Genomic DNA, 13,616 nt, shown 5'->3' on the forward strand with positions numbered 1-13,616 from the left:
AGCGCTGCCAACTTGCACAATTGTAGTCCGAGTCTGTAGCGATAAGGGGGAGGAGCCTCAGCATCGAAGCTCCACTGATACATGCTCTTGACCAACCGTGAGTAAGTCAATCGTGCTTTTCACCTAATTTTCCATGTCCATGTATCTGCTAACAAGGAGGAGGCAGGGTTTAGGACCTATACTGCAGCCAGCCACCAGAGGGCGATCAGGATGCTTTGGCTTCAATTTTTGGGACTTTATATTTGAATTATACCAAAGGTTCATGAGTTGCCGTTTGGAATGAGGATTTCCTTGCAGTATGAGGAAACCCTCCAGACCACAGAGGCCAATCACCTGCCTCCTGCTGGTGACCATCCATCGTGTCTGTCTAGCTAAGCACATGTGAACAATTTCCACCTTATCCTCCATAAAGTGACTCTTTTCTGATGACACCGACTCACAAGTGTTCTTCATTCAGCTCTTGTGTGGGATGACTTCCCCTCAGGAGACCCATACATCCTTCACAACGCAGCACGCACGGCCTTTCACTGCAAGGTCACAATCAGCCTCACAAAAACTGCTCTCTGTTCATTTTCCTGGAAGGTGATTATCTACACACGAGTGTCGATCCAAGTTTGGATCCATGGGAATAATGAATAAAACTGCATCAAAACACATGTCACACTCTTCCTTCTCTCGCCATCTCTTTCCATGTGGCCATTTGGGAAGAAACTAATGTTGGGTTTATCTTGCTGGGATTCCCCGTGTCGTATTTAGATATTTTGTGTCTTGTCCTGCATGTGGTAAACCCCCCTCACCCAGCCCACCAGTGCTCCCCTACCCCCCTCCCTCCTTCTGCAACACACTTGTGAAACCCGTTGGACCTGGAAACAGATGGCGGTGTGGACGTTTGCTGAGAATGAGGTGTTTGTGAGGCCCGCTGTGTAACCGAATCCACCGGCCAAATGACTTCTGCAGCCCAGCTGGCTGCCGGCTCCGATGACAGCATTACATCTGCTAATGAGAATGAGCTGCGAGGGAGGAGTGTCGTGTTTGTGTGAGTGTGTGTGTGTATTACTAATGTTATGGGGACCTTAGTAGGTTTACGCGGTCACCTTATGGGGACTTGCCTTCCTTATAGGGACAAAATACGAGGCCATAAATCATTAAATTTCTGGGTGAAGAAAAGTTTTAAGGGTAGGTTCAGTTTAGGTTAAATGTAGGGTTGAGCAAGGGGGTTACCATGATTCAAGTTTAGGTTTAAGTTAAGGCTAGGGTTCAAGGCACCTGAAGTTTAGATTCAGGATTAATTAGAGGTTAGGGGTTAAGGTTAAGGCAAGTAATAAATATGGTTAACATGAGGGTGACGCAAGTAGTAACTGGTTATGGTTTGACTTTGGGTTTAGGTTATCGTTAGAGTTAGGATTAGGTGGGTAGTAAGTATAGTTAAGGTTAAGGTTTAAGTTAAGGTCAGGGCTAGGCAAGTAGTAACTATAGTTAAGGTTTAGGTTAGGGTTAAGGTCAGGTAAGTAGCAACAATGGTTAAGGTTAGAGTTAGTCTACAGGAAATCAATGTTAGTCAATGTAATGTCTTCAGAAGTCATGGAGACACATCTCTTTCTGTGTGTGTGTGTGTGTGTTTGAGAGTCTAACACAGTAAACATGCAGTCTCTGTGTGTGTCTGTACCATGATTATACTCAAACATCATATTTTAGGGGGTGGGGGGTTCATTTTATAGGTTCATTCATGACTTTTTTAGTCGAGTGTGTTTTTTTCTCAATGCTTCAGAATCCTGCATTGAACATCATCACATGCTGATTCCTCCAGCGCTGCTGAACTCTGTGCTGCAGCTTCTCACCGAGCATAAACAGTCTAATTAAGCAACAGGGCTTCGGGCTGTGGGCTTCACACAGTAAAACAAATCTTCCCTCTGACAAACAGAAAGCTGAGTGTTCTTCTCACAGGCCGATGAAGCTTTCTGTCAGGACTGAATGACGGTTTCTCCTCCGGGGACCGAACGTCCACATTAGAAACACACTCATCTGCAGTGAAACTTGACCCTTTCTCAACATAATAACGCTGTGTCTGACTGTACAGGGACTTTCCTTCACTTCTGATAAACAAAAACAGATCCTGTAAGTGCAACCCGGCAAAACGACGCCGCGTACGTCAGGACCAACAAAAAGGTTTTGACTTGCGAACTTCAGCCAAACTAATTACAACATGAGGGGGGAACGACATTTCAAGGATCATACAATTTGTTTGCAGTTTTTAATTTCCTCATTTTCAAACCTCTGAGTTTCTCTTCCACTGGATACATGTGGTGAGAGCATGGGAGAGCTGGATCTTCAACACAACAGAGAGGGCCTATAGCACCACTTAGTGGAGAAGCTTGTGCACTGACACACTGAGCCTGGAGATGATATTTAACCATGCAGGTTTTGTTTAAGTTGTTACTGGTTGTGATATCAATGGTTAATATGCATCTTCAACCAGAGAGGGAGGAGTGGTCTGAGAGCTGCAGAGGTGGTTGTACAGCAACATGGTCATGAACAGTCCACTTAATTCTATGAAGCTGCACAAAATTGCACAAACTCATAGAGACCCCCCCCCCCCCCACACACACATGTGCCTGATTGTTTTCAACAAGATCCATTGATCCTTACGAATATGAAAACAATCTCACAACATTAATAAAGGTGAAAATGAATTCCTGCATCCGCCCTCTGGTCAAAATCGAATGGGCTCCTTCCTGACCCACACTGCATCCTTCCACTGAGTTGTGTGTTGATCAGTACAATAGTTTTTGTGTTATCTTGCAAACAATCATACAACAAACCCACCATGTGTCTCCGGGCTCACTGTTATTGTAGCTGTAACGTGTGTCCCTGTCAGCGTGTACAGTGTCGACATGAGGGACGACTACATCTTGGCTTCAGGCGGCCGTGCTGCTGCTTCCTCCTGCAGCTCTGACGTCACGCTGCGATTCCTGTGACTCCCCCAAAACACACACACCCAAACACACGCACACACACGCGCGCTGAAGTCACGGGGTCAACAGTCACGTCACAGCTGGGCGGTGCCTGGGGCTCGATGTTGTTTTTTTGGGGCTTTGGCTCTTATATTTTTTAAAGATAAATTAATCCGAGTTTTTTCAACAACTCGATCCAACATCACACAGTGAAGTTGAAGTGACTGACCAGCAGAGGTCGCCCTGTGCCTTTACACACTACCTTAACAAACAGGGAGTCACATAAACACACACAAGTACAAGTACAAACACAACGCAAAATCATTTATTACCACAGTTAGCTACAGAAACTGAATTTCCTTGTGTATTTTAAAAATCACAATTATAAAACATGCTTAAAGGGGGTTGGTGTAAGATGAAATATTTAATTTGGAATAAACCAAACCTGTAGCCAACAGCTCGCTCATTTAACAGCAGGAAACACCTTCTCCTATAACCATAAATTACCAGTCTGGTCCCCAGTAGAGCGTATTCAATCTGAATGGAATGGGTTCTTCCCTGCCGTCCTCCCACCAAGTTTCATGGAAATCAACAAACAAACCAACAAACAGGGGGGGGGAGAACATCAGCTCCTTGCTGGAGGTAAATATCTTCCTCATCACTTCTCAAATAGAAACAAGAAACAGACAGTTTTTCCACAGCTGTTAAAAAACGACACCTCAACTGACAACATCATGACCAGAAAGAACCTAAAACTCTGGAGGAGCGATCAATATGGATTTTGTGTGAGAGAGAGGGACACACACACTCACACTCACACTCACACTCACACTCACACAAGAGGCACGAGTCACACACTTCACATTCACGGGTGCAGCCAGGCTGGCGGGGCTGGAGAACTATTCCAGGCTCTGGGGTTTTATTTTTGGGGGTCTGTTGTGTTATTGTCCCCTCCCCCTGACCCCCCCTCTATCTCTCCTGCTCTGTATGGACTCAGCTGTGGTCACAAAGTCTCTCTGACTGGGACCTCACTGGATTAAAGATTGGGACCAGTGCAGCTTCAGATGTCCTGAAACTCGTCAGCCTGTTTCACTGATGAAAACTTCAGCATTGGTTATTTGTCCTGCTCCTGTGCTGACTCTAGCTGCTGGTGACGGCACAGTGGGTGTGACGTGTGTGTTTGTGGTCGCGCTGGGATGTGGTATGGGAGGCTGAGTCAAAGGAGAGCTGGGTGGCGCCCACTGGTCCATGTCCAGTCCCAGCACGAGGACAGGAACAGGCACGAGCACACGAGCAAGAAACAACACGCTGGAATGTGTAAACACACATTTAAACACGCACACAGAGGAAACATGTAAAGAAAACTTGCACTCACACGTGTGGTTATGGGTTGTTGAGCAGTGCACAGACACACAGAGGACAGTATGTGTCTGTCAGTGTGACACAAGTCCGTCCCTCACTGGGATTTAGTAACAACAGGCGGGCCCCATCTATCCACACACACCATTATACACACATAAACATTACAAAGTAAGGCCTCTGCATTCATATAACAGAAATAAAGTTGTGCGGTATGTGCGTCTGTTTTTTTAAACTCCTGCTGGTCCAGCCCTCATTTCACTCAGTCCCTTGTTCAGTCTGAGGACTGTGTCTCGGAGACGTTCGGCAAAAACAGGAAGTCTGTTGAACGAAATCCTGCCACAAACAAAACGTACTTCCTCTCAGAGGCGGTTGGGTAAAATGCCCATGAAGAGGAAGAGGGTGCAGCTCAATTCATTAGATTCAACACAGCACAAGTTTCCATGTCAGATATTTCTCAATCAGATCTGAACTGATGAACCCAAAGCAAAGTGAACGCAGTTATAAGTTTAAGTCTTTCATTCTCAACAAGTAAACCCAAAGTTTAGAAAGTCAATAAACTGTCCTGAGTCATCACAGGAGGTGGATGCTTGCATGTGATAAAAACATCTCTCTCTCCACCATCCATCCCACACATCATGAACACGGCATCAATCATCACGTAAACTTCCCAGAATGCAGTGCAGAGAGTCTCATAACCTCAACTCAAGCTGTTGTCTGGCTCCTCTGTATGCTGGTGCATTTCTTAGGTTGAGTGTGGGTAAATTGGTTTCGGTTCCTCAGTGGATTTTCTTTGTGGACACTGGTGCAGCTTTAAATGGTCACTGGTTCTGTATTTATATAGTGCTTTTCTAGACTTGATGACCACTCAAAGCGCTTTCCAGTACAGTTTTACATTCCCCCATTCACACACACATTCATACAGTGCATCTATTCACAGCACTTTGCCATCCGGGGTTCAGCATCTTGCCCAAGGCCACTTCGGCATGCAGATGGATCAGACTGGGGATCGAACTGCCGACCTTCAGGTTACTTTTATGCAGTAACCGTAGCCCTGAGAGTGGAACTGTCACGTTGACACTCTGCAGCCTGTGTGAACACTCCCTCTCATGAATATGGGAATTGGCTGAAAAGCTGCAGGATGCATAGATTTAGGAACATACCCCAAGCACGAGTGTCTCCGCCCGTGTCCGAACCCAGTCGGCGCGCCCTTCCTCGCCACTCGAGGGTCTCTGTTCATTGTCCCTTGAGCTCCTGACTCACGTGACTGGACTGTAAATAAAACAACCTACACATCCCATGAGGTTTCCTAAAAGGTTATTTTCTCCTCCCGCGAACCACCTGCTGGTTCTGCTCTGCCTCCATGAGCGTTTGGACTGAGACAACCCAGGACAGAGGTGGAGTCCAGGTGAGACGGCAAAACCAGGCAGATACAGTCAGAGGGATGCGATTAAAAGCTCGGAGCCTCAGGATGCAGGAGGAATCATTGAGGAATGTTCCTCTGAAGACCCGGACAAGCCTCAACAAGACGGACAGCAGTGTGAGATTCAATTAGGCTCCGCAGAGGGAAGGAGCAGAAAGTAGAAGAGTCGCTGCGCTGACGGAGTCTCCACAGCTGTCTCTCCTCTCTCACTGGTTTGTTGTTGTTGTAAATACCCAAACTAATCCCAGACGTGACATCCGCCACATTCCTGAAGCACTCTTTGGCGGCGCCGCTCCAAATCGTCCAGAGGAGAACAGCAGAGAGAAGCTTTTCACAGAGGCTTGGTTTCTCTACTCCTCCGTCAGTCAGTCGCTCGCTCTGTTTGCAGAAAGAGGAACGGTGGAGTGGCTGCTGATACAGCAGAGCAGTGTCAGCGAGGGGTTGACCTCCTCCTCTACTGTGAGAGTTGTGCGAGTCCCCTGAGGTCGCTGTGGGAGCCGAAGACAGCCCACCAAGTCATGAGGAGTCTGTTATGTACAGAACATCCTCTCCCAAGGACAAATATGTAAATTCATACTTCATTCTACAGGCTGATCCTTATTTAAGCCACACTTTCATAAATCTAGTGTTGAACCTTTCTGGTTTTTTGTGAACACACTCGTTCCAACTTGTCAAAGAGAGATCTGACTCTGCAGCGTGGCTGGCCGGTGTTTTTGTGTCTGGCAGGTCTTGGTACGGCTCAGCCTCCGTGGACACTTGAGATCAGCAGGCCGCCGAGCCCGACACCCTCCGCCTGCCGCCCCGCAGCGACATAATTACAGGGGATATTGTTAGAGTTGCTGCTGGGCAGGGTGGCAAGCGGGTTGTGCATGTGTGTGCATGTGCTAGGTGTGGGGGGGGGGGGGTGATGATGAAGGGCACGTAAGGATGCACCGCAAAAAACGGGTACACAAAGGTACCACCCCAAAACACCTTCTGTAGTTACACAAGCCTCACATAATGATGAAAAGTAAGATTTTGTCAAAACAATCAATCATCATCATAAAAACAGTCGCCGATTGTTTCTCCGTCAATCAGATGATGTCACTGGACTAAACTTTGCCGCAATAACGGATGAAAAACAGAAAAGGAGATGAAAATAACCCGTCTGAGCAGGAGAGGTGGACGAGGAGTGTGAAGACAAATTTCACAACTCCTCCTCGCTAATTAACTTTTCACACGTTAAATGACAATAAGTCAGAAGAAGACCAAAAACAAAAAAAAAAACAGGTTGATGATTCAGCCAATAGACGACTGGCTCAGGTGTGAGAAACAAACACATCCACTGACAACATCATGACCTCAACGGGACGCCAGCCACATCTCACCGATATAGAGCTGTTAAAGTCATGGGGCTGGAAGTGAAGTCTCCCTGTGTGCTGTTGGTATCATATTCCATGATGATGCCAATTACATTTTGATGTGCCTTCTATGTGAAATACCTCATTAAAACGACAATTATATAAATGACTATTAGAATCGATCAACGGACTCATGCAGCTGTTAGTAGATATAAGTGTTAATGTATCAGCACTATGATTTTTCCCGTAGACATCAATAAAAAAATAAATAAGGGGAAGTTATATTGTTAACAGATATTGTGTTAATTAAATGTCTGTAAACTGCTTATAAAATAACAAATAGGAGATTGTATTATAAATTGTGAGCCTGCAGTGCAGTTGCTCCACGATTAGAAATTTAATTTGCCTGGTGCCCTGGAGGCGTCTGGGTTAAAGACCGTGTCATCACAACGTTCCTGATTTGAGTCTGGTTTTTAAAAAAATAAAAAAGTTTGCTCTGGATAAAAAGTTGTGCAATTAATTCAGGATATTAACAAAACAATAGGTTAAATATAAAAATACACAACAACAGATGGAAAAGGTATTTTAGTCCTTATCCTTGAGTTGCATCTTGTTTTTAAATATTATTTCATTGTATCCATATTGTTTTGCTTTATATTTCATTAAATGTAACGTTTTCTGTTAGTGCTGCCCATTCTCACATTTATTCCTTTTCCTTCATCTACATTTTTTATTGAACTTTTTATTGAACTGCTCTCAAAGGTTGAAATAAATGAAAACATGCAGGGGTATTGAATGAGCAGCCAGGAGGAGATCACAGGCACAGGGTCGACTACAAATCACATCAGATGAGAGAGGGGACATAAGCCCTCAGGCCGGCTTGGCTACTTTATTAAACAGATACTAATGTGCTGCTGATGTTGATGACGTGCAGCCGCTCCCAGTAACTCAGCTGGTGAGATGAGGAGGGGGATCAGAGGGGTCCAGTGGTCCTGTGGTCAAACAGCCACAAGTTGACAGGACGTATGAAAACCTGGATACGTTTATTTCACTCTCTTCTATCACAGCATCAGATACACCATGAAATACGTTAACGAGGGAAAGATTTGTTTAAAATTTGAAGTTGTCTTTTTATGTTTTGCACTCTGGCATGTAACGGTGGATGACGTAAATCAACACAAGGCCACCCTGTTTCTTCTTTAGAAGGATTTTTTAATGCTGCACAAAATTAACTATAATAACAATGTGTTCTCCAGTCTGTCATGACTGTGAGAAATATGAAGTGACTAAGGGTGCGATTATAGTTTTTTGAAATGTGCTCTGTACAGTCACTGGTGGCTGCTTGCTCTTTGTTTTTTTTCAACTGTGACGACTTTGCTTTTATTATATTCTGTATTTATTATAGTGCAGTAAAATACTGTAAATCTGTTCTGCTCAGTTAACTCCACTATCTGGGAGATTAAATAACTGTGGGATTTTGTATTATCTGACACTGCTGCTGCATGCTGGGTAACTCTAATGACTTTCCTCTGAGAACCGGGTGTGAGTTGAGTTGGCAAAGAAGCTTTTCTGATAAACGTGTAAAACGACTAATGAGATGGCATCCGAGCTCGTCTCTGTCACAGAAATAACATAATCATGAGATCAATGTTCCTCCGAGGTTTTTCAATGACTCATAAAGGCCCAGTTATTTCACCTTTTAGCTGTAAGCCGGTGCACATATGACAAACATGTACGTCTGAGCAGCAGCACAACAAACAGCTCCACTGTTCCAGCAGCTTGCAGCCACATGAAAAGAAATCTCCTGAGCCGTAAGGTGTCATCATATGGTAAATATCCAGTGAGGTCTTTTCTGTGATCGCTGTGGGAAACGCTCTTATCTCTCAGCATTCAGGTCCGGCTCACATGAAACAGCTGTCTGTGAGAGCAGCACTCACTCGGACCATAATGCAACAGTGTGAGCGTCTCTAACTGTACGTCGCTAAAGCTCATTAACAACTTTTCTGCAAATATTAAAGTCGAGCAGCTGCTTTGAAATATCAGTCTGCACCGCTCGGCCTTAAAAAGACCTTTTACAGTGTGTTTACATAGTACAGAGATAAACGGCTGCTTTCGATTTTCCATCCTGCGGCTTTCTCTCCGGTCTCCTCAACTGACCTGCAGGCCACGATGGAAAATCAACATCCTGCGTCACAACCCGGCAGCACTTCTGTCTCTCACACTGATACGGACAGTTTCTATTTTAAATGTCAGAAAAGGACTCTTTCACCACTGAGATGACTAATAATCTCCATCCACAGGGTTATAGAAATCAACACATTTAAGGAGAGAAGAAGCTCTTAACATGTTGGATCTGTTAAAAGAGCCCCTCGCTGCTGCCGTGCAGGGTTCGCTCTGTGTTCACTGCACCGAGGTGTCCGTGCACTCGGCTCTGACTCAGGGTCTGTGTTGGGCTGCATCTGCTGCCACAGGATCCTCTCTCCTCCACTACTTGACCTGCGCCTGCTGTGCCAGCGACGAACACCTTAGGCTCCAAACAAGGCCCTCTCTTTCATCGCAGGAACAACGGGTTCCTTTGAGACCACACCGAGGCCCCACGTCAACAAAGTCATGATTTCCCACAGTTACCTTCTCATCAGACAATGGCGCTTTTTTTTCCACAGCGAACCCGTGACACGCCTGTAGATAATGTGGAAAAGCAGCTCCTGTGATGCAGAGGCAGTGACCCACTACCTATCAGCCCCTCGGACAAAAACGGGTTTACTCTGGTTCAGAGGGGTCACAGTATTACAGATAATAAAGACACCTTCTGAATCGTAACCTTCACACTTTGAACTTGTTTCTCTAGAAAAAGAGATCATGCAAATGCAGCACAAGGTACATGTCATATCCACGTTTGAAAGCACACTACCTGGGCGTGTGTGCCAAGGTGAAGCGCCTCTGCAGGGCCATGCTGCGGTTCATCAGGAGTTTGCGGAACAGCAGGGGAGAGTGGCGGGGGGAGTTTCGAGGGGAGCCGCAGGGGGACATCTTCGGGGATCCGCAGGGCGAGCCAGACGTAGACTGTGGTTTCGGCCTGACGGGCTGAGTGCTGCTGTACAGGAAGGAGGCGGCCTCACCGGAGACCTCGCAGAGGGCCTCGCACATGATGCCGGCGTCCGAGGGTTCAAGAAAAAATGAAGGCCTGTTGTTTTTACGCCGATCTCAGGTTGTCCAGGCCGTCCATCCATTCACCAGATATCTCACGGGTCTAAAGAGGCTCTGTGCGTTCACTCGGAGGAAACTCTTCACATCCACGGCTCCAGAATCTTCAGTACCTACATGCACAGCGGTCTGCAGGCACTGTTGATGGACACGGACATGAGTGCAGGACAGAGCCCTCCCCTCAGCAGTAAGCTCTGTTTACATAGCACTGGGCTCTGCCTAAATATGGCCAGGCCTGACTTATAGTGGTGTTAAGTCATATCAGGGGTGAACTAGCGGCGTCCAGCACTCCCTCCCAGCACGAGTAAACTGGCAACGACTAAGCACAACAGTTTACATCCCTTTCTCTTTTCTTTTTTTTTCTTTCCTCAGGCCATCAGTGTGCAAATATTAACCAGCGATTACAGCTCGGTGTGTGCAGACACATGCCAGAGCTGTGCGGCGTTGAGAGGCTGCAGCCGAGATAGGTTTCCGTTGTGCTCATCAGCAGGAGGCCTCGCTCGGTCTAAAAACAGAGCCAGATAAAAGATAACAGGAGCCCTGGAAACATCACTGAAACTTTGACTTGAGTCACAAGAGAACAGAGCTCTCCCCCAACGGTGCTGAGGTGCGATGAAAAAACAAAACAAAACAAGAGATCAAGTTCAATCTTTGACCCACGGATTCAAAACCTCCCTGACACAAAACACAACCCGGAGGATTCAGCCAAAATACACAAAGTTAAGTCATAAATCTGCTTATGCCGAAACATGTCTCTGGATAAGCAGCGTACTGTAAACACGTGTTGCTCCTGGCACGGGTCATCGGGTCAGAACACCTCAAGTGAGAACACCTCAAGTATAAACTACAAAAGACAGGTTCACTCCATCTTGACTTTCAGGGGAAACCATCAAGGTTTCCTGTGGCTGGCTGCGTGTGAGGTTTCAGCTGCATATACATGGCAGACAGGAAAATCTGTCCTGATGCTTATCGCTGAGGCGCTCATGACGGCAGCGGCCAAAAGAAAATAGGTTATTTTGACTGTGATCTGAGAACATGTCTCCGGCACGTCGAGGGTTTGTTATAACCTCAACGTCAGGAAATCAACCAAGAAAACTGAGCTGACAACCGTACACTGAATCTCAATATAGCAATGAGTTTTAATTGTTAAATCCGACAAAATCTTCTCTCTGTTCATCTTCTCAGGCTTCTGCTCTGCAATCAGCATAGATCTGTCAAACTGTGCGACTCCAGTGTCTTTGTCTTCGAGGTTTTATGCTCATGGAGGCTGAGTTTCTGTGGGTTGTTCTTTGTCCTTCTTCGATTCAATCAAACCAGCATGAGAGCTGCTCACCAAGTGTTCAGAGGAGCAAATGTTAAAAGCTCTTGTCAAACTTCAGGTTCAATCCCAATAGTCATGAGGGCAGAGCAGTGTGATTATTATGAACTAGAGTTATTGCGTTTCAGTTATGTCACAAAGTGTTGAAACTGGAATACGACATTGGGCTGAGGCAAACAAGATCAGGAAATGAAATATTACAGAGATAAAGTTAAAATACAGCATTTAAACAAAAACACAAACCTCTGCCAAGGCCCAGCAGTCCCATCACGAAGTAAGATTTAACTTCACTAGATCTGGATTGTTATTGTGGTTCAAGATCCGTGAATTATTTTGGCAGAAATCATGGAAATGTAAAAAAAAACAGCCTCTCATGAGTGATTTTATTGTTTGTATTTAAATGGGTTCTTCTTTGGGTCCCACCGTTCCACAAAATTTCATTGAAGGATTAATAAACCAACACAGGCATGACCTCCTAGGCGAAGGAAATCATGCCTATAAAAACACATGGTTTCAGATGTGATTAGAGATGGTGATGCTGTCGTGTCGGTTGGAAATCTTTCTTTAAACACGACACAAAACTACTGCCCTGACCCATATCACATCCTTCCACCAAGTTTTGTGGAAATCCATCAGAAGTTCTTGAAACCAACCAACAAGCAAAAGGACAGGGGTGAAAACATAACCTCTTTCTGATTGTTTATGATAAGCATTTTTCAGATAAGGCTCCTCAGCTCCTCAGGCTTCACTGCCCGAGGATCCGAGGCTGCAGAATCAGTGACATATTTTAAATCACCTCTTACAACGCATCTATCTTTTCATGAAAATAATACATTATTGAATCCTTATTTATTACCCATACTCTTATCATTATTGTTTCTGTTTCTCTTCTGGTCTATTTGCCTTCGTCCTGAATTGCTTTAATCCAGTTTGAACTAGATAAAGCACTTCATAACCATGTTTTGAAAATAAAGCTTGCTATTGTATTTATCATTTCTTTAAAGGATCGATCTGAACAGTGTCCCCATCTGAGAACAAGCGGAGCGTTTCTGCTTCGCTTTGTCTCTTTGTCAGCGAGAGGTAGAGGGGCCCTTGAGCCTGAGGGGCCGACTGCCAAAGTACTGATTTAACTCCGGAGGGGTCACGAGGGGTCACTGCAGTGAGCTCACTAACAAAAACACAGCTGTCGTGTCGAGTGCCTCCCAAATGTGACCAGCAGATGGTGCCCCTGCTACAGACAGACTCACACAGACAAACCTGTGAAGATGAAGATGAATGACCCAAAGTGAACTCAGCAGAATGTCAAACCATCCTGTGGGGGTTCGACTTAGAGAAATGAAAACCTCAGAGCATCAGTTTTCTGGTGTTAGGACCAAATCTGTGTCTGAAGGCACATTTCAGAGTTCAGAGTGAATCCTGGACATCAGAGTCCCCAGTGAGTTCGGACCTGTCGACCCTGGAGTCGGTCCACATCATCTGACATCACAGTTACGCATGTGAGGGAATCAGGGGTTTGGCGTCATGGGAGAAAATAACTCGTAACATTAAGAAAAACTGTAGACTGCGTGGGCACGGTAAATCAAACACTTGCAATCATGAGTCAATGGGGAGAAAAGACCAGGAGCTGGATGCCATGTCTTTTCTTTAAGTGACTAATGCCTGTATATTTATTTGACTGAGTCATCTACCATTCCTCCTCCCACCACTAACACACACACACACACACACACACACACACACACACACACACACAGACGCACAAATACATTTTCAACCACACACAAAGACCTTGCATTAGAGACCTGAGAAACCATGGCACGGCCTCCTGTCTCCATCAGTCTCCAGTGTCTGGAGGTGTAACTGCCACATACTCAACCAAGGACTTTTCATTCAAAATAGTGATGGAAACAAACAAACCACATAAATCATAAATACTGCTATAATGTAAAATCGACAGGCAGCAGCGGCTCCCAGCGAAAGCTCCTCTCTCTCTCTCTCTCTCTTTACCTCTCTCTCTCTAT

General features: G+C 45.5%; 1 protein-coding gene across 2 annotated transcripts in view; it reads right to left on the reverse strand.

Annotated features, from left to right (window-relative positions):
- LOC128447695 (cAMP-specific 3',5'-cyclic phosphodiesterase 4D) overlaps positions 1–13,616 on the reverse strand; it is an 86,207-nt gene that overhangs the window by 35,554 nt on the left and 37,037 nt on the right. The window lies entirely within an intron of this gene.

Source organism: Pleuronectes platessa, chromosome 9, assembly GCF_947347685.1.
Source record: "Pleuronectes platessa chromosome 9, fPlePla1.1, whole genome shotgun sequence".
NCBI lineage: Eukaryota > Metazoa > Chordata > Actinopteri > Pleuronectiformes > Pleuronectidae > Pleuronectes > Pleuronectes platessa.